Source organism: Aphelocoma coerulescens, chromosome 3, assembly GCF_041296385.1.
Source record: "Aphelocoma coerulescens isolate FSJ_1873_10779 chromosome 3, UR_Acoe_1.0, whole genome shotgun sequence".
Lineage (NCBI taxonomy): Eukaryota > Metazoa > Chordata > Aves > Passeriformes > Corvidae > Aphelocoma > Aphelocoma coerulescens.
The window spans coordinates 34011556-34033553 of NC_091016.1; the positions used below are offsets into that span (position 1 = coordinate 34011556).

At 41.7% G+C, this 21998-nt stretch overlaps 2 long non-coding RNA genes across 3 annotated transcripts in view; one reads left to right on the forward strand and one right to left on the reverse strand.

Annotated features, from left to right (window-relative positions):
* The first annotated feature begins 4733 nt into the window (after positions 1-4733).
* Positions 4734-21876, forward strand: LOC138107912 (uncharacterized). The gene is made up of 4 exons (XR_011149762.1): positions 4734-5011; positions 12302-12422; positions 20080-20191; positions 21791-21876. It is a non-coding gene; the product is annotated as an uncharacterized lncRNA (long non-coding RNA).
* Positions 19728-21998, reverse strand: part of LOC138107913 (uncharacterized) — a 28247-nt gene continuing 25976 nt past the window's right edge. For both annotated transcript variants that reach the window (XR_011149764.1, XR_011149763.1), the window contains 2 exons: positions 21734-21902; positions 19728-19880 (listed from right to left, as the gene is read on the reverse strand). This is a non-coding gene — a long non-coding RNA (uncharacterized lncRNA). The remainder of the gene's footprint in view (positions 19881-21733; positions 21903-21998) is intronic.

Consider the following 21998-nt stretch of genomic DNA (forward strand, 5'->3'; position numbering starts at 1 on the left):
TGTTCTAATTGTACACTCTGGAGCATCACGTTAATACCCAAGGAGGCAGAGACTTTTTATTTCTAATGGCTTCCTGCCCGCTTATAGCCAGTGGGTCAAGTGCTTTGCCTGTCTGCCAGTCCATAAAGGGTCTGGACACTTTGCCAACCACATGCATTACTGTCTGCTGTGGGCTGGTGTACCAGGCATGGAAAGTACTTCTGTGACTTCTAATGAAGTACTAATAGTGCTGTGACAGATGGTGTTTCTTCTTTGGTAGAAGTGGCAGGAACTGGATTTTGAACCAGAGTTGCCTTGAGTCCAGTTCAGCCTGGACAGGTGTGGGGAACCATTTAGGTTCCTTTCTAAGAAGACTAGAAAACAGCAGAGAGAGAAAGTGATGAAAGGCAAAAGCCAAGTGGACCAGACTGAGTCTGAAGCCGGTATTCACTTACTGCTGTTTCTGAATAACTGATGCAGAGCAACACGGACAGGACAAAAATGGCGTTACTGGGTCAGGGTAATGCCCTATAGGTGACTGTGGCTAGTACTGAATGCTTAAAGAAGGTGTATCTACGTACATCCTTTCAGCAGAGGCTCAAATCTCAGCATCTGGACCATTGTGGCCCAGCAAACAATGGATCTGCCATCCATCAATGTATCGTTTCAGGAACACAGTGTAAACTTCTCACCTCCACAACCTTTTGTGGACAATGAGGACTAGAACTAATCCCATTCCATTAGTCAGATACAGGAATGAGTTGTATATTTTTATAGTTGATTGTATGAAAAATTTTCTTTGGCTTTTTTTTAGACTTGCAGAGAGAAACTCTTACCAGACACTCAGTATTTGTCTTGCCAGAGGAATGTTTTTTTTAAAAGCGGCTTCTCCATTAATGGCAGAATTCTACCCCATCCTGCTGATGAGAAATATCAATCCACTTGAGATAAAATTAGCTAGGAGATTGTAACCTCTAGTTAGCAACGTGGGTAGTAATATTTTCAGATCTTAAAACCAGATTTGGAAGAGAACATCTGTCCAAGCCTCATACTGTGAAAAACAGGTTTTTAAATGCAAAAAGGTCTGAATGACTTTCACTGAACTGATACAGTTGAACAAGAGCGAGCATCTCTGTGTTAGAAAAACTAATTTGTTGCATCTTTTTTTGTATTTGGTTGGGCTTTGTCCTTTTTGGGTACGCTTCTTTTTTTACTTTCAGTACATTTTGGTCTTCTCCAGCTGAACAGCTGATGTCTCCTTGAGTGTGTCTTTAAATGCAACAGTCATGCGAGTAAAGAAATCCTGGTTATAAGTGGGTGAAATCACAAGTCAGTTCATTTCCCTGCCCCCACTTCTTTGTAATCAGAAGATAAAGTCACTCCAGAAAATGCAGAGGAGGCTCTGCTATCCATGGCATGTCGTGCCTACAGTTAGCACACATTTTAAATCACAGTTCTAGAGTTTATTTATACAGCTAAATGTCATATGTTTAAAAATGAGTTTATTCAGAAAGAAAAATTCTTCTCAGAGTGATTAATTAATGGAAGGAGACTCATTCCCAGAGTAACAGCCAGCTAGAATTATTCCAGGCCTTCTCTTGAAGTCAATTACCTGTTGGAAAATCTGTTCAATCCACCAAGTCGGTCCAAGTTCAACAACTTGAAATAATGAAGCAATGGTATATAGAAAGAAACCAGTAATTTTTTCCTAATTACTTGTGCATCTCACTGTAACATGTCAGCCACATTCAAGGACAACAAACTGTTTTGGGAGTTTAAAGATAAAAATAACAGGGTTTAGACAAACAATGGCTTAGATGTTTTTCATAGTGAAACAGTTTGGTTTTTCCTAACGTCTATGAGCCTTCCTGAAAAAAACAAGTGACACTGATGTTCTTAAAACATGTAGGACTTAACACTCAGTATCATATTTGTTGACTTTTCAGCATCTTGCCTCAGATTGAATTTAACGTGAAAGAAAATGGTTGTGCCATGGAGCACTCTCACAAAATTGCAATTGCTGCTCTTCAGAATCCTCACCTCAGCTTGCAGGCAGCTGCAAAGCACAGTCAGACTCTGGTCTCCCAAGAAAGCTTCCTTATTACTTTTTTTCCTGATCTTTCAGCTAATATATTTGTCTGGACCCCAAATGAGCAGGATCAGATGAACTATAGCCGCAGTGAGCTGCTTTGCTGGACAGTGACTAGAGCTCAATATCCCTCCCAATTTAGGTTTGCTCTTTGGTCCCAACTTCCAGAGTTTCATAATGGAGTAATGGAGACATAAAAACATATTTCACCGTGAAATTTGGCAAAGTGACAGCTAAGAAATTATTTTCCCTAGTAGTTTTAAACACATCAACATAGTCAGTGTTAAGATATTCTAAGAAACAGAGGATGGGGGAATAACAGCATTTAAAAAGCTTTATGTCTCATGACATTTGTTTTTTGTTCATAAAAAGATCTGCAATCTAATAATTTCAAATTATTAATGGCATACTACATAAGCAGCAAATGAGTATATTGACTAGGGTTGGGACTGATCTTTTCCAGTTGATTCCTAACATGTCTAGTAAAAAGAAAAAATCTAATAGAAAGAGTTTATGCAGTTGACAGGCCACAAGAGCTCTGATGGAGATGCTCTTGTCTCTGAAGTAAGTGAAATGCATTTGTAAAACTTTCTTATTACAAACTTACACAATGAACTGTTCTGATTCTCAGGGTAAGTACACAGGTTTGGGGCTCATTTGGGGGCTTTTCGGCTAATTTTTTTTGGGGGGGGATTGTTTGCTTTTGTTTGGGTTTTTTTGTTTATTTGCTTGCATGAGTACTGAGTTTCTGACAGAAGCTAGCAAGAGTTCCCCAGAAAATACAAAGCTATCCTTGACCATGAGCTATCAGCTCATTGTCATGGTTTGTCCTTCTACTTAAAAAAGCAAAATCTATGTCAGGCACAGAGTAACTTAAAATTGTTTGGAAGGAGTTACTTTTTGTTGTACTGTCAGGTAATTTGAAGATGTTTTCAATGTTAATTTGGAGGCAGAGGCAAATAGATCAGTTACATTTTCTAGTTTTCCTTTGGAGAAGTCCATAGTTCTTGCACCAAGTTAAGATCTCTTTACTTGAGATCATGCGTGTGTCTAGGGAAAAAGAGGTGAAAAGACACCACAGAAGAGATGGCAGCTGAGAAGCAGCTGTTGGTTTGGAAAAGCATCAAGTGGGAACCAGTGGGGCCTGGGCTTGTGATGGGGCAATACAGGGAAGAGGCAGATGCTGTGGGAGGTTCATATATATTTTATATCTTCAAAGGACTAGAGTCCTCACTACTTCTAGGGAATGTACAGAATACTTTCTTTCTCTTCTGTGAAAATACTCATACTTCATGCTTTTCCTAAGATAAAAATCCATCCCTGTGTGACAAAGAAGTTTGTTTTGAGATATTTTTAACTTGTGGTAAAAAAAAAAAACAACTGGTGGCATTTTTTGTTTTCTGTCTGTGCCTGTAAAATTAGAAGAACCCTATTGATTCATACTGCAGTGATACACAGCAACATTTGTGTTCTGAGGAGGGTGAAGCACAGTCACACATTCAAAGGAAAACATATTTAATGAATCCACTTACGTTAATTTGCCACCAATAGAGATTCTCCATAACAAAATGGATACTTGCTCATGTGAAGGCGATGACTAAACCCAGCAAAATACATGTTCCTCTGCAGTAAGCATGAAGGGAGACAATGCCATGCAGATCTGTGATTTATGGTGCTCTTTTCTATGGTCTTCTAGGCTTATACCTGATAAAAAATGGAAATTCCAAGAGATGGCAAAGATCTCCTTCTGTTTCAGCTGCCCAATTTTTTGGTATTGTTTGAAAGATGATTTCTCAGGCAGATGTTACTCAGTTTTCAGTCATATAATTCTCAAAATACACAAGAAATATTTAGTGAGTGAGGACCATCAATGAAAACAAAAAAGACAACAGAACACTCTTGAATATGCAACTAATTATTTTTAACTGCTTTTCCGAAAGGGCTGTGCTTTTAATAATAGTCTGCTTTTGCAGAGTATCTCTCAGATGCAGACTTCAAAACGTGGTAGGCAAATTGTCTCAACATGTCTATGGGCTAGGTAAGTACTATTAATCCCTTTTTACAGATGGAGAAAGCTGAACATCAGAGAGCCAAGAATATTGCTTTCCAGCTTTGGTGTTACAAAAGGACTGTCAGAGCAGAGAGTACTGTGTTAAATTCTACCCGCTAAGTCCGATTTAGCCTTTTTCCTTTCCAGCAGAAGAGTCTGCTACAACTCCATCTTTTCAAGGCACAGGTTATAAAAATGGGCTAAGGCAGGGGTGGGTTGTTCATTTCTGAAACATACAACATGTACCTGGAGTTAACTGAAAGCTCCTAAGTTAAAGGTGTCATACATACGTCAGAATGGATGTAGTCCCTCCTAAAGTTCCTCAGCTTGAGGCTGTATAACCCATCACCATGTTGCTTGTGTTCACAGAGTGTGGGTGAACCCCCCAAGAATGTATGGCCTTACTACTGTTATTAGTGTTTTTTATATATCACAGGCAAGCTGGATATGGATTACTGAGTGCATCTAATCAGCAACCTTACTTTGTATGGTTTCTTTAACAGATACTAAAAAAAAAAGGCCAAAGACTAACAAGAAAGTTAAGTACATGGTGAAAAGAGAAACCTAAAAATACAGCAGTCTGTGAAGGCTGAAAGTCTAAAAGCAATTTTCAGTCCTCAGAATAAGTACTTTTTCTACTGGAAGAGGATATATTTTGAGGTAGACTTGCTTAGTGGGAAGGACATTTACCTTGATTAACACTTCTTTGCTCTTCTCTTGCTGAAAAGTAACAAAACGTGCTGTTCTGGATACCTTAGGCTCCAGCTAGGATGCATACAGATGGATTTACCCTGGAGTGGGATGTCTGCTGCAAGGGCTATCTACAGCTGCAAGTTGCATTGTGTGTAAGTCCATCCAGACTGCAAGGTCTCTCCTTCTCTTCTGTCCCACAGGTATGTGTTGCTGTTGGGCGCTCTGTTAATGCCTATCAGGATAAAACTAGCCTGTTTTTCACAGTATTTATGAGAGTTTCCCCGTGGCTGGCCTTGGAGCTGCAGGCTCACTTACCCGTGGCAGCAGCCATTGATAAGGGGAGCCTGGAGGCTGCCCTGGCACAGGGAGAGTCAAGCCTTTGTGTTTGGCAGGAGCACCTCTAAAACAAGAGCTGGCGGAGGTGCCGACAATGCACTGGCGAAGGGCAGGAGCAGGGAGCTGCACTGGCTCATGCTGTTGTTTCCAGCTTGGTGCTGCCTCTGGGGTGCTGCCAGGTGCCCAAAAGCAGGCAGAGCTGGTGGAAAACACCCCTGGCCTTTGCAGCAAGTGTATTGTAGTGGAGATACTAAATCCCACCTCAGCAGAAGGCAGTGCTTTCTCAGGCTTGTCTGGAGCCATGGAAAAAAATTCCTGTAGGACCTCAACCCTTTCTTGCGCTAATATACTACTTGTATGCAAAGGTTTTCCTTTGCCCTGCCCATGCTAACACAAACCACGCCACACATCAAGGTTATTCATGTGATAATTGTTCCACTTACAGCTGATCCAGGGATAAGGTGCTTAGCATGCTGTGGGATGCTACCCAATACCATGCGTGGTTTGGGTAAGCTGTAAGGATGTAAGGAATGTGGTTTAGACCTAACAAATGACATGTCATTGAAAGCACATGGTAAGCTGTGGGACAAGGAAAGGGGCTGGAAATGTCACTCCTTTCGGCAGCCTGTGAGACCCAGTCTTAGGGCTGGCAGAAAAGGGAAAAATCGCAGCAGGTCTTATAAAGAGCTGGTGCTCCAGAGTTCAAAGCTTTTCAAAAAGCCAAGTAGTGCAGATGACGACAGTGCAATTTTCTGAAGGAATCTGATTTTGGAAATAGGCCTGTTGAGAATATTTGAAAGTCCCATTGGTTGTCTTTTTGGTGTATTTTTGGACACCCACAATCTCCCACTGAGAATTTTTGTGAAGTTTGCATAGCCCAGAGGAGCTGCATGCAGAGGAGAATGAAGAGCTGGCTACAGGAGAGCTCACACTGGGGTTTGTTCTTCCTCTGGGTGATGGGGTGAGTGGTGGGATCTTCTAATCCTGGCCCACAAGGATGTGTGAGCTTTAGCATGCCCTATCTGAAAGAAAAAGTGGGATGAAAAGCATCCATTAAAAACTTAAACATTGGTAAAGATACAGAGGATGGTAAAAACATTGCCTGGTACAGGGATAGATGAAGGTGAAAAGAGCTGTCCTGTCTATTTTGTATATCCAAAATTTTTGGGATAAAACTAAAAAATAAACAGAAAAAGTGGAAGTAGTCCCCAGAGTTGCCAAGAGAAAGAAACACAAGACATCTATTCATGCATTGTGTGGGCTGGTCTCCCCACTTTCACACTAATACCACAGCCCATGTGCAGCTGTGGGAAAGAGTTGAAAAGGATGAGAATGACTTTAAACACCTTCAACAATTATGCTGCAGCGAGGGGTAAAATGAAGGAAAAAGAAAAGATCTTCTTCTCTCCCTCGTCTGGTTTTTTTCATTCCTCATTTAACATATGCAAATGAAAAGTTGGGAATATTTACTCTCTGGAGTCAGGTTTTACTTTTATGCTAGTTAGTAGATCTTAGTCCTGGTATAGAATTGGTTATACTGGTAACTATTGTCTTCCCCCACACTTCACTCTTCATCTGAACAGAAGAATGAAGTGTGCACAACAGGACATGGTAGTTTTGAGTGTTTGTTTCCCAATATTGGATGCCTAAGAAAGGAAGCTCAGCATGTTGCAAGTTAGTGGGAGGGGTTGCATTATCTTCAGGGGTCAGTAAAGGAGCTCTTAAGGAGGCAAAGAAAGAGGAAGTTGGTTTTGAGCTTGTCATCTCTTTCATGAATTGTTTAGGTCTCTCTAACACTTTTTGGGAGCTGTGTAGCTCCTTCCAAAGTATGGTAGTACAAAAGCATTAGAAATACAAAGGTGAGCCGTGAGCTCATTAATCCTGCCAGGAGAAAATAAAAGAATTAGCAAACTCTGTGATGGGCAGAGACAGCCAAACCAAATGCCATCTCTGTGAAGATAAATGAGCTACAAACACCAAGAGCCTACGATATTATGACCTTTAAAAAGCCTATGTTTCATAAATGGAAAAATGAACTGAAGAAGCTGCTGGTGAAGCTGCTGAGAAGCCGGACTGTTCATTTATACACTAACATCACACAGGGTTTGCCAGATGAGCCAGCAGGCAGAGCTGACAGGGGCTCCACGATTTCCTTTTCATACAAGCCTGCACCAAAGTTAGTAGCCATGGGGAATGCCTGCTGTAGGACATAGCTTTTTGGTGCTTGTCAAAAATTTTTTTACAGTATTACAAATGCCTTTGATGCCAGCCCCAAGCATTGGCAGTGGATCCAGTGACAGCATTGATATTTGCCACTGCAAGGTGTGGAACTTCGTGGAAAAGCCCAGCCAGGGAAACAGAGCTGTGCTGGTGGAAAATGGGCAGGAGGAGGGGAGAGCAGCCCATCAGCCTTTGAGGTGGGAAGAATTGTTTAAAGCAGGTACATGTCACCAAAGCTGAGGGACAAGAGAAATGAGACAAAGCACAGGTAGCGGGTTCTGGGCAAGTGGGAAGTGAGCAGTGTGGCACTGTGCAATATTGGGTGTGTGGATTCACCATGGCTGCCTGCAGGGCCCAGGGCTTTTCATGCAGGAGCAGGGATCAGGAACACAGCGGCTGCAATGCTGCTCTGACAAGCCATGATAAATGCCAGCTTTGTTGGTGTGTGTGGCAAGTTACCAGGAGCTCAGCAAATTCCTGCGCTTGGAGAGCCTTGCACTGGGAAGAAAAAATGAGCTGTGAAGTAATAATGATAATAACAGGATTCAATGAGGCAGATGTAATCCACATTTCTTCAGCTGATCCTGGCTTGCAGCACCAACTCTGCTTGACAAAATTGTATTCTCAGGGATCTTTTCAGAAGCTGGTTTCAACAGTTGAGCTATGGTGTGGCTCAGGCTAGTCTAGAGCTGAAATACAGCCATTTTTTTCTTGGAAGTCATTTTTACAGAGTGCTTAAGTGAGGCAAGTGCCTTGAAACAACTGTCCACAAGAGTTAGTAGTTTGAGGAGAGGTTTCCCACTAATTTTTAACACTGCTGAGTTCATTTTTGCTCTTCTAGCTTACTGTCAAAAAGCCTTGGTTGTGCTAAGCTTCATGCATGTATTTGTAGCAAGCAAAAAGGGTCAGAGATAGCAAATATTGACCCTCTTTTGTGTCAATAGAAAAAGAAGTGCAAAACTGGCTGTGGGCAGATCAAATTTCATTTTCAAAATCAACATTTGGTGTATTCTTTCTGCTTTCAGTGCAACTCGAGTTGTTGAGGCTAAGAGGCTGAAATCCCTCCTGCTGTACGTTGCCTCTGTGTGATACACTGGTGGCAAGTCAAATTCTCTGGGATGCTAAGGGTCCTGACAGGCACCACACACATTTCTTCTTCTGACCCACAATGCTATCTCTCAGGCTATCTTCTGCAGCTCAGTTGAGGTACCCTCCCGTACCCTTTGGATACCCTGGAAAACACCCTGTGGGTGTGGGGCACTTCTGAAGCTGAGCTTTCAGATCTAGAGTTTTCAGGTCCACTACACTTCACTATCCTTTTTGGACCAGAAATGTCTGCTATCTATGGTGAAAATCACTGTTATTTTGGTAAGACTAAAGTAAAATGTAAGCAGAAGTATTTATTTACAGCATTCACAGTAGGAAAATCAGTCACAGTTATTTGTGTGAGCCTTAAATGGAAAAAACCAGCACACATGCTCAGACTTTTGAGAATTCATCTTGTTGTGCCACTTGGCTGTTGCTCTTCTGACTCATCCCTTGCTGGGGTCTTTGCCTCCCTTCCTTAGCTGTGGCCACAGGTTTCCAACAATTTGTCCTGGCGTTAGCTGTTACCACAAAGAACAATCCTACCCACGTTCTGTGCCTACCCACAGAGTCCTACCCTTCCACTTCCTCCTCCCTGGTGGCCTTGGAAATGCTGTGAGGTCATGCACTGGTGGGGGCTAGAGCACCCATCCATGTTGAGACTTAGCTTTGTTGTTGTGAGTTTATCTTTCTCTGGATCACTTCTTTCACCCTGTGGACTGTGAAGCTGTGGGAATACTTGGGGCAATCCCAGCAAAGGGGTAGGTGAAGGGTAGGAATGAGAGGTGTCTGCTGGGCTGGGCTGGGGTGGTTTAAGGTCTCTATGAAATTGTGGCCTCACTGTGTTTCTGCCTGAAGCATCTCCATGTTTGAAGCCAAATATTTGGTGTTGATCTATCAGCAGAGATATTTGATACAGTTGTCTAAATGAGTTAGATGTGTGTAATCCCTGACTGGCTCTTGATGGAGAGAAGACGTGACAGTGATTAGCCACTTTGGGACAGCTTTCATTTGGAGGAAGATGGATGTGATGTGATAGTTTGAATTCCCAGAGGTGTGGCAGCCACCTGCCAAGCAAGGTTCAAACTAAATATGGGGTTTGAACTCTCTGCCTAACATCAGAGACTTTCCCCTCCAAATAAATCTGAAGCTTATTGGCAGCTGCTGCACATAAAAGCTTGCAGTTATACTCCTGTCTGCTGGGCAGTATATATATAAAAATGGACAAATTTTTATCAAATCCCTGCAAGATATAAGCTACACTTCACCATGTATGATTTAAAGCCAGTCACTGACCAGCACATCTTCATTCACTTTGTTTTCCTACTAGAAAAAAGCACTGCATTGGTTTTTACTATGTAAGTGTAAAAAGTCAAGGCAGGTTATTTTTCTACATCATCTTTTCAAGAGTAGCTGAAGCCACATTTGTTCCTAAAACTTGTTCTGGGGAAAATCTGGTAAATCTGTTTTAGTTTTTTGCCATCTAGACAGTACCCACCAACATCATAATTAAGATTTGCCAGTGAAGCCTAGGAAACTAGATGTGGATGACAGTTTTCTTTTCTAATGTGAAAATATGGGTGCTTTGAACCTGAAAGACAAAAAAATATTAAGAGTAGTGTGAAGATGCCAATTTCCTCTAATTTCACTTAAAGTAATTAACCACATTAATGTTTGGTCAGAAAGAGAGTTGCCCTAGCATTCTGTTTGAAATGTGTTGGATTCACAGAGACCCGCAGAAAAGATCTGGGGAGGAGTTTTGCAGGAGCCACAGTCACTTGGAGGCTTGTTTAGGTTCACAGCAAATTAGCAGACACACAGGTCTGCTCTGTCTCCTCAAAACAGGCAGGCTGGGCAGTCAGTGGGGTGAGGGCTGTATATAAGGCAATGCAATTCCGAGGTATAAACTGGGAATAACCTCAACAACTGCATTTGTAGGCACAGGGAGACAAATACCTCTCGGTCACATGTGTGTTGTTGGGGCTTTGAAAAATAAATATGAAACACCCACAGCATGTGAAATGGAGGAAGAGGTTTCAAGAGAACCAATTTCACCTGGAAGTGTAATGCCTGGCAACCCAAGACTCAAGTCAGTTCAAGTGGCATAAGGATGCTGCTGTATGAAAGAAATACTGAAAAAACCCCCAGGAAAGTCACAGGAAATTAAATAAAAATTCTGGTGAAGCCATAATCGGTGTTGCTGTAACTGAAAAAACTGAGACTTAGTTATTGAAAAAAAGAAAGCCCTTATTTTTTTTCTTTCTTTGCAAAGGTTCAGCTAATGAGTGACTCAGCCTTATTTAATAAAAGTCTGGCTGGGGCATAATAAATGTGAGTCACTATAACAAATTTTCAGATTTTCCTTAGGACTCTTCATTACCGGATCCTTGTATTGGGAAAAGGAAAGGGATAGGGATAAGCTTGCATCAGTATTCATATAGCTATGAATACAGATGAGATTATGCAGCTTCAAGGAAATTACATTTGTCTCCCTTTGCATAAACGGTAAGAGCACTTTCAAGGCAGTCTTCACAGAAGTAAAGTGTAAGACTATGGTAACAAAAGACCAGAAATACTATAGAGATGAGATTTGAAGATAGGAGAACTAGACAAGGAGTTTCATTGCTTCAGCCTTTTGGAAGAAGACTTACTGCAGCTGTTCAGTGTAGGATGCACACAGAGGTCAGGTGTGTCGGGGGCTGTTCTTCCCTAGGTGAGCAGATGTTTGCTGCATAACCTTTGCACACTGCTGGAACAGCCACCTATGTCTGAAAGCTGGGTAGTAAAACTAATGCTCCCAGTCCAGGCATATTTTATAAGACCAAGACAGACATTGAATTTATATTGCTTTTGAGGCTTGTTTATCTATTGGAAAGGTTTGTTAAGTGACAACCCCCTTGGTTTTTTTGTTCTAGTGCTCTCTCATATTTTCTTTCCAGTCCCTACATTTAGGGTTTGAAATAACCTCTTTATATTGGAAAATAATTTAAAAAATGGATTGGGCCACAGCTGAGCCATTGTCTGAAGTTTGTAGGTGAAACAAAACAAAAAAAAAGCAGTCCAAGAAACAAAAAGAAAGGGACATTTAGATTCTCCCCCAACTGTCCAGCTGACACAAACCAGTTAGCCTTGAATCAGGTGATTCCCATTTATTTTAATGTGAAATGTATTTAATGAATTAATAGATGTTACTTTTATATCTCAAAGTTGATGTGAAGTTTTACTTGTTTTCTACTGAAAATCACAGTCTCCAAATGGTTGGTGCTTTTGTCCTTTCCTGCCTCACATATTAAAAATTATAGTCTTGTTCTTCCAGGAGAGCTGACTACACCCATGATGAGTACTTCTCAGAATCAGTCCTGCTGGGACTCTGTACAAGTCACCTCAAATTAAAATTCCTTGTCAGAAAACAGCTCTGGAGAGGTAACACCAAATCCATCCACATGGATAAACACCTGGCAAAAAAAATGAGAGTCCAGCAGTCAACTGGAAAGCACAGTTCAGAGGATCCTGGAGCATACCAGCTCTTGATTTTCACTTGCTTTCTAACTCTGAAGAGCAAATGAAAATGTAACTGGTAAAACAAAGTTCCTAGAGAGAAACTCAAATTCCAGATGGCTGATGCCACCCAGGCACCAGCTGTGAGGACATAATAAACTCTGCTTTTAAAAAGAAATAGGCAGTGCCAAGCTGCTATTTCTGCAGTTGGGGGTTTTTTGTCTGCTGAATTCAGTTGTTTTTAAGGGCCACACACATCCAGGGGCTGCGCAGTCCCCTGGTATAAGTATCCTCATCCTGATTGCCATCAGACTATGTAGCATGTGCTAAAAGAAATGTTATTTTGGTAGGAGTGAAACTTTTGTCAAGCAATGTCAAGGAGTGGCAACAAGACGTTTTGACACTGGATACATTCTCCCTGGAGGCAAGAGCTCACAACACTTCAAGAGAATCCATAGCAGTCTCTGCAAGGTGAGAGGTTGTTTTATCCAAATATTGCCTCATTTTAAATAACTGTAGTTGTTGCCTTTTTTTATATTAATGAACTGTATTAACCATGATGTATAGGGACATCCTATCCTTCGGATATTAGTTGAGAGAGGGAAGGAGCAGGGAAGGGGAGGACTGAGGAGCAGGCAGGAGCTGTTTTCAAACATCTGGCTGTGTCCTGAGGAGGTGCATGGGGAGGCAGGGAGGGAAAATGAACTGTGTTGCCTGTGGCACAGGGGAAAGGAGGCAGTAGAAGCTGAGAGCACAGCACAGGTAGGCTGGACCATGAATGGCTGTGATTTCAACACACGGCTTTGTCAAAGGCCAACTTGCTCAGGAGCAGCACCATATTTCTGGAGATCAGACATCAGGAAAAGCCAGGCATTGAGGTCCCTCTCAGCTAATAAATGGTTTGGGATAGCCTTTAGCCCACAAAGACATAATGGTCTATTCCTGACGCTACTGAACTAGGAGGGGCTGTGCTTTGGTGCTGGACCTCCAGTGTTTTGGACCTGCACCTCCAGGTCTGGACACTGAGCCACACTCCCAGTGCCAGCTGTACACCACTGTGCCAGGGCTGTTGCATCCTGAGCACTGTGTGCAAGTGCATGGTGAAACAGGTGGTGATGTAAGAGGTGAATGCAACAGCTAAGCACACATGCTCCTGTGCAATTGCACATGAACTGGTCTCTCTCTTGTGTCAAGCACAGCTCAGCAGTAGGAAACCAGGTCTCTCCAAGTTCCTAGATGTGCTAATGTTAGGTTGCACCAGACTATTCACATTAGAAAAGTATTGAAGGCATAGGACAGACTGAAAGGAGAACAGATGAGATGAATGAGATTGTGAGGTTCCCATGCTGTTGCTGCTGCTGCTGTTGTCACAGAAAGACAAACTAGCTGCTGCTTGAAAGGACAGATTTCTGCTCCTCCTGGCCAGGTCATATTGAGCCTGAAAAAAGTGAGATTTTGAAGAATTACACATCATATGGAGTAGAACTTGCCCTGTTGTTCTTTTAAAAAAAGTTTTCTTTGTTGTTCCCGAAAAGAAATAATTCCAGTGTTTTTGAAGAAAAACTTTGCCTATTTTGACACAGTTCTGGGAAGCATAGAGATTGTGCCCCCTGACCTGTATCCATTTGCTGGGGTGTTTTTTTGAAGGAAAGTTTTTAATTTTTGTTTTTCATTTGTAAGTCTAAGTCTATTCCTTTAATTTGGATTAAATGTTTCAGGCTGACCTGAAATAATGTCTGGTTTTCCTGCTTTCATTGTTTAGAAAAAAATTTTTTTTGTTTGGCTCACCTTTGCCTTTGGTTGGAAACTTAAAGCTATCAGTATTTGCCAGCTTTAAGTGAAAATGAGCAAATATTCCTTAGCCACTGGGTGAGATCTGCAACTGGCTTAGAGTATTATAATCCTGGTGAAGTCAAAGAAATCAGTCTGATTTATACCAGATGGTTATCTGGACCTCCAAGGGAAATGAGATCAGTGTCATAGATTAAATTTACCATCAGTACAAAAAGACCTGTTTGCATTGCTAAGATTACATCTGTGGTTCCTCATAGATAAATTTTAACCAAGTCTCCACTACCAATGTTGTCACCTTCATGCTGCAGACTGTGCTTCAAATCAGCAGTAACATCCCAGGAGGTTTTTGCTGCAGCAATACTTCAGCCTTTGGGCCCAAGATTTGCATCAGTGTTTATGTGACCCTGGGTTTTAAATACTTTGCTATCATCTGTTCATTGTGAGTATTTGTGCCAGAAGCTAGTATGAAGATCAGAATGAATCAAAATGAATGGGAAGATAATAGTTTTGGTTGATTATTTTTTGGAGGGTAGACACAATAGAAAAGAAAAATAATTGGGTTTTGCCAAAGAAAGCTTATATAACAGAGATAATTTGTTTTGACATAGATAGGAACAAAGTGTGGGGAAAGACTTCCTGAGGTACTGCATTTGCATGGATGAGGAAACTTGCAGCTTGGAAAATGAAACCTGCGATTTATGAGCAGAAAGGACTTCAAGTCAATATTTTGTTCCCTGTAGTTTCCCAGTAATGACTTTGACAGTTCCTCTGGGTTTGAAGAGATGCAGGTTTTTGGGCTGGCAGGATGTAATGTACTAGCTGATTTCCAAAGCTGTCACTGATCTTTGATTTATATCTTCTATATTTTCTTTCTTGGACTAGTTAGTGTCATCAAACTCTTGCCTGCCTTGGCTCTGAATGCAGCAGTCTCTTTCCAGGGTAATTCCAGGATGGCTTGTCCTACATCATCTCAAAGAGGCCACAGCTCTCCTTCTGTCTTGCCCTGTTAGGAATGAGTTTTAAAACCAAAAAGGACATTAGAATTGTGCCTGAACCTTGTGCTGGGGCACATGTTGAGCTACAAACACTCTTTCTAAATTTATTTTCAATTTATATTTGTAAGAGATGAGGCATCAAATTTGTGTCACTTACCATTGCTAATAGTGAGGATGGTCCTTGCCTGTTTGAGTAGCATGAGCATTTCTTTCACTGTAGCATACTGCCCTTTTTCTGGATCTAAGTTAGTTATTTACACACTTGAAATTATTTTAAATTATAAGCATGGTGGAAACTGTCTAGGATGTATAAATTGCTGTGAAGTATTTCAAATTAGAGAGGAAAGTGAGGAATGATGACTCTTAGCTGTGGTATCAGCATGCTCACCATATGTCTGTCTGAATTTCATGGGCAAATCCCTTCATAAACACAAAGTCCTGTGCTGTACCAAGGCTTCCTTATCGCTTCCCCTCCAAGGAGCACAGTAAAATCCCTTTTGGCAGGGTCACGTGGGAGCATCCTAGTAGCTTCAGGCATCCATAAAACAGGTGCAAATCAAATTTGCCTGTCTTCCAGGTAGATCCTTGTGCAAAAAGAACTAACTAACACAGTTATAGCACATAGCTATGTAACTGACAGAAAAGTGGGTGAATAGTTTAAGGGACGATTTTATTTAAAAGTTTTGGAACTATGTTTGTCAAAGACAACTTTTTGAAGCACATAGCAAAAGACAGAAGGATTTGGGGACTTTTTGTCAATGCTGCTCCTGGGGTGCTGTGACTTCCTTCATCCTAGGGAATAACAGATCCAGCTGGCATAAATATCCTTCTCCATTTTTTTCCTGTTATTTTTCTTTTTCTTCTCCATTTCCTCATTTCTCTATACTACCAATATACATTGTGTAGCTTGAATAATGAGATTTCGCTAGGGCAGAGAGTGAAGGGCAGCTCTACAGGCTTTGGGATTATTTAGTATTAAGCTGTTATCAGGATGCATTTTTTTTTAAAAGTGTTTTCCTAACAGGCCTGGTACATAAAGAATTTCTGGTTGAATCTGTAAGTTCCTGCAGGGACATGTTGATCCTTTGTCTAATGTTTGTTTTATCTGCTTCCCACCGGAGCATATTGCTAGTACATGAGTAGATTGCTGTCACATGGCCCCAGACAAGTTGCTTCAGAGAGAAGTTCTATATCTCCTTGACAGGGAAATTGTATTTATTTTTTTCTAATAACATGTATGCTTCTTGTTATTTGAGCGAGGTTACTTTATCTATGAAGCCACTGACAGAGGTACTATTTCTTCTCCAGCCCAGTTTTCAACTATATTAACAGTACCAAGGGAGCCAAATTTTCTCACATTCTCTCTTCTCTTAGGTAAAGCACTTGCTAAAATAAAGGCAATATTGATGTGAATCTAGGCTAACTGGGAAATTTTTTCATAGTAACTAAAATTTTGAGAACTAGATACTGGAAATGCAATATTACTGTGCCTATTTCTTCTTCCTTGCTTAAAGGCCAGCAAGAAGACTAAGATGAGGGAACACTGGGATGGGAAACAGAAGTGGGTGTGAATGACTCTGGGTCTGTAGCACTAGCATAGATATTGGATGCAACTGAACTTTAGTTGTAAATACTCTCAGCAGCCTGTAGAGCTGCCCTTCACTCTCTGCCCTAGCGAAATCTCATTATTCAAGCTACACAATGTATATTGGTAGTATAGAGAAATGAGGAAATGGAGAAGAAAAAGAAAAATAACAGGAAAAAAATGGAGAAGGATATTTATGCCAGCTGGATCTGTTATTCCCTAGGATGAAGGAAGAGAGTAAATACTGAAGCCCGAATGGGCTCATAACCCTGAATTTGGGAATGACTAGACCAGTGCTCAGTATTTGGGGAATGGAAGTGTCTCAGTCTGTCCTGGGCCAACGCTTCCAGTGACTGGAAGATGACAGAAGTCACTAGGGCTTTTTTGGTGGGATACTGACAGGGCTAGGAAACTTTTGCTGCTCTGCTCAGAGTTACAAACCTTAACTGGCCTGAGAAAGCTGATAGCCTGGTGAAAGTGCTGTTCCTGACATAGGCAGCCCTACGATTTTAGAAACTGATGCTCAACCCCGACTTGTGGTCAAGAGCATTCTCTGGAGTGTGTAGGAAAAACAACTCTTTTCTTCATCTCAGCATTCTTCCAGCTTGTGTTATGGTCTCACCCTGTTAAGGGTGGAGTGTTCCCAGAGGACTGGTATATCTGCCATACCTCCTGAAGGTAGCTCCAGCATATGAAACAGCAAGAGTGGCAAAAAATCAGGATACCTTCTGTAAAATACCTGTGAAGTTGTCCAGTGGGGGTAAGGTGATTCTGGCTTGATTCAAATGTAATATTTTGTTATGCCACTTCCCTGCCTGCTGGCTACCCAGGTCCTGTGGGAAACCACAGCTGTTATAGGAGGTCCCTGAACATCCAGGCTGATCTTGTTCCAAGAAGCAAGGGGGGCAGAAGAGCTTTGGAAGTTGTGCATCCTCTGGGCTCAAGGCTGCTGAGGTCAGGGAAAATTACACCCATGGCAGGAAGACTGAACATTAATGTGTTTCAGAGGGGCTGTCTTGTACAATTATTTCCTTACAGAAGCTTTGGTCTTATTGGGCACTCTGCTGTGTGTGCCAGTTAACCCAAGGTTTGCTTTTGATGGAGCATGCTTGCTTGTGTAAGTCCCACTGCCTTTCTGCTCTAAATGGCTGATTTCACAAAGGAAACATTTTAAAGCATTAATAACATATCTTATGATGAGCTCGACAAATGAAGGAGTCCCTTAAATACCTGCCTGCCCAACATCCTGCAGCAATGAGGGCATGACTTTGGGAGATATTGAAAGTAATACACTTTTAATTGCATCTTCTAGCTAGGAGAGGACTGGGATCTTCAGTACAGTTCCTTTCAAGGTGACCTTTGTGCAGTTGTGTGTTGTCTGGACGAGCCATGGTGTTACTGTTAATAAGGGCACTCGTTGGAAAAATAGTATCACCCATGTTAGGTCTGCTGGCATCCTGTAAAAAAGCAGTGGCTGGGTAGGTGTCAGTATAACTGTGCAACGAGACTCTGCTCCCATGGAAGGCAGTGGTCAAGTTCCTACTGTGCTTAAATTAACCAGGGCTTCCTGGCTTAGTCTTTCATTGAGGGGCGTGAGATGAACAGCACCACAGGGGCCACAGTTCTACCCATGTGTCATGAAGTTTAAATACTGTGCTTGTCACTGCCCTCTTGTCTTTGACCAGAAAATCAGGGACAAAGTTCCTGGGTGTAAAATGAGTATGTTTGTTGCTTTGGAGTCTTTCACACAGTCTTAAAGACTGATATGGAGGCAGAGCTGGTCTTCTCTATTAACTGATTTTACATACCAAAACTGCCTCAAGGCTGGTGTGTGCCAGGTAGGAAGCCTGCTTTTCCTCAGCTGCTGGTTTTGGCCAATGATTTACCTCTACATAAGGCAAGTGGTTATTGAGAGATAACTGAATCAGAATAGTATTTTTCCATGCTTTGTACTCCCATTGACAGAAAAAAACAGTCAGTTTTAGGAAAAGTTTTTGACCTAGAGATTTCTGGCTCTTCTCTGAACTTGGCTGCCAGTTGATGGCTGCTTCAGGAGCTGCTGTGATTACAGCTCAGTTCCTGTTGACAGTCATCCACCTTACAGCCTCTGCAGCTGGCAGCATTGGTGGCAGGCACAGCAGAGAGGTCCAGGACTGACGGAGGAGGAAAAATAAACAGCATGCTCAGAACAGAATGTGACCATCCTGCTTCTATGATTCATATCCTTGGACCAGTACAGCCCAGGTCCTTGGGCCACTGGTCTCTGTTTGAGGTCAAGGAGACTTTCTGATATTAGTGTTATTTACAAGGAAACTGCTTTTGGCCTGTTTTTTCAGGAACTCCTGCTCTTGGCTTTCCTATGAGGTGAAAATTTCTGCTTCAGCGAGGTCTCTCAAAGAGGCTTTGTAATGCTGCAACATTACCTGGGATTTTGATGTAAAAATGCTTTAAAGTTAGAGGCTGCCTCATCTTACAGCATTTCCTGTAGAGCTGGTCTGTGCATTCCTCAGGGAGAAATGTGGTGAGGTTTCTGGTGAAATGTTCATCCAGTGTCCACTTCCATACAGTGCCAAGGTCTTCCTCCCGCCATGGTGTCTTCTCCTTCAGCTTTTCAGTCAGCTTTAGCATTTTCTGGCTGCTGAATAGTTGCAGAGCTTTGTCAGGGAGCTTTTGGGATGGCACATCTCTGAGGACACCAGACTCCCCTCTTGCCCACTGACACCTCTTGTTTTCCTTTCCAGCATCTGAGTGCCTTCTAAGTAGCTTTCAGTTCTTCTGAACAACCAGAAGATTTTCAGCTGCTGCTATGCAAACTTGACTGCCATCTTCATGCTCTTCCTGAATAGTCATCCTCCTTATTTACAGCCCAGAGAATGAAAGAAGGTGGTAGAAGATACTTATTTGTAAGGGATGAAAGAGGAAAATGAGGTTTTATGGTATACTCAGTGTCAAATCCCTCTTTTTTTGATGAGTAACTACCCAAACACAAGCTATGAAAACACAGAGATGTCTTCTCCTTGGGTCTCTGCAACCTGTAAAACTGAGGATTTATCCATTTCCCTGAAAAGAAATAATTTTTTGGCTGTTTTTCTAATTGCTTGGAAAGACCAAATCCTTGCAACTCCCAAGAGGCTCCGCTACACCTCACAACAATTACAGTCTGTTTCCTTTTCTATAGCTAGGTTTAGGTCTTGACTTTTCTTTGTCTCATCTCCCAGGCAGATCTAACAAGTAGTTAAGATGTTTGTGTTTTCTTCCTGCCTGTGCCACAAAGTTTGGAGAAATGCAGTGCAAGTTTTTATACCAGATTGGTGTAACAAATATCAAAAGATAAAGGAAAACCAAAAATCCTCTCTGAAGCTTCCATGCTATTGAAATACTCACAGCAGAAGGTGGCTTTGCTGAGATGGAATTTATTAATCATCACATAAATCTCTGCAAGGGTTTGAATTTTTCACATATGTCATGTGAGCTGCTTCTCCCAAAGGTCCCATGTCACTAACTTGGCTGCTGACCTGTATTCATGTCGTTGCAGTGTCTGTGTGCATTGAAGATCTGCAAATAACCAACAAGACAGGTTCAAATTTTCACAATGCAGATATATGGCTGGGGTAGCAGTTAAGGAAACTAATGGCTGTGGAAAGGCTGAACTGTCAGTAACAGAGCAAGAGTGAGCCAGGGAGGAGAAGTAAAAGCAACAGCTTTACTGTCAGTCATGGGCTGACCTTGACATCTGTCTGTTCCTTTCCCATAGACAGTGTTTTGCAGGAGAAGCAGCAGAGAGAAAGCTTTGAAGAGTGTTGCTTTGAGAGCTGCGAGCTGGCACGTTGGAAATGAATGGAGATGCTGGTGTACGGAAGCAGGAGGTGAATGCTTGCTTCTGGGTCATTTGGCAGGGTGCTAACCCAAACCAGTAAGGCTGCAAGGGGGAATCTCACAGTCTCCATAGGGCTGTGGGGTCTGTCCATACCCCTGGGGAAGGCTAGGGACCCTGTAAAGTGATTGCATCTGCAAAACCAAATAAGGGGCAAATTTTAGGGTCACAAAATGTTCAAGAACTCCTCAGCATGATTGCACCGCATGAGTTGAGAGAAAAAAAAAAGCCTGCCTGGAACAGAGCAGCAGATCAAAAAAGATCTGAACTCTCCCAGCAGTATCCTATCTCAGATAATCTTTTTCTATGACATTAATTTCCTTAGGCTGAAGATTAAGCACTTTTAAATGAATTATAATGATTTTAGTTTCTGCTATCCTTGCATATTGCTGCAATTATCTGCATGGTCTCTTAGTTGTCCTGCTGCCATCACAGAGCCAAAAAGTTTAATAATGTTTCAGCCAAAACCTGTTCATTCTGTGTTTGTGTCTGACATGTCAGTATCCCATAGAATGAGCACCTCTGATATTTAAATGGAATTAATTTTGTACTCCTACCCATACAAGATCTGCTTACCACTTATCAAAGACATTCCAAGGTGAATTTTAGGTGGAATTTGTAGTGGCTTTTTCCTTAAGGTAAATTCCATTTCATTTGGACAAGTCCCTCTAAGTCCCTAGATGACTCTAGTGTATCATCTAGTAGTGTTCTAAAGGCTGTGTTGAATTACTGAAGAAAAATGTATCTGATTTGTGGTAAAGGTGTTAAAAATTGAAGGCAGCATTCAGACAAGACATCCTAGCTACAGTCTTGGTTGAAAGGATAACTCAGGAACTTTAATCCGAAAACCAGAGATTGAGCAAAGGAGTGGTTTTATTAATTTTTAGGTGTTATGAGGGCATACAACCCTTTTAGACTCAAAAGAAGAGGTATCACAATCTGCATCAATGCTAGAAACAGCCCTAACAGCTGTATTACTGGAGAGCTTGTTCAGGTTAGCATTTCTGGAAGCCACTGCATGGTGCTGCTTGGATTTACTCTGCCTGGCCCCAGCACACAAAGGGTGGCTCAACTCAGCTGCCTGGAGGACCTCAGTCACATGAGATGCTCTGATACTTTCTCACCAAGAGTTTCTACTCTCTATTAACTGACAGTCCAAACTGATTGAATTTAAGGAGAGTCTTTCCACTGACATCATGACTCTGATTTATACCCTTAGTACATAACGCATTGTTTCAAGTATGAGTCTTAATAGTCTTACTCAGTCTGCAGCTCTCCAAGTTAAATATGAATAAACAGAGAGAAGAAAAAAAATCCACAAGGCAAGTTTAAGAGCTTGCTCTGTGTCTGTTAGAGGCAACTCTTGACTAATGAGAAGAAGCAGTGGGAAAGGGTGTCTTTTGCCTAGGAATTCAGAGTCTGAGCGAGTCTTTGCAGACAGAATGTTGCACAGCTGAATTATTTTCTGTCAGAAATGGCAACTAAATCTCTCTTGCAATATTTAGACCAGTAAGACTGCTAATGGAATAAAAACCTTGTATGTTTATGTTAATCAAATCTGTCAGCCTCTGTATTTTTCTTCTATTTTTAGTGTGGTTTTCTGAAGAAATGAGGCTTATACAGTTGCCATGGCTGTCTGTCCATCTGTTGGTCCCCCAGCTCCTCCACGTATCTTTTCAAACTGTCAGCAAATTTCAGCCAATCTGGAAAGAAAGGAAAACCAGTCAAAGACATGACCATTTTTATGAATTTCAGGAAGTCTGGTGGAAATTTTCCAAAGGCTGGATTAATGTCCCCTC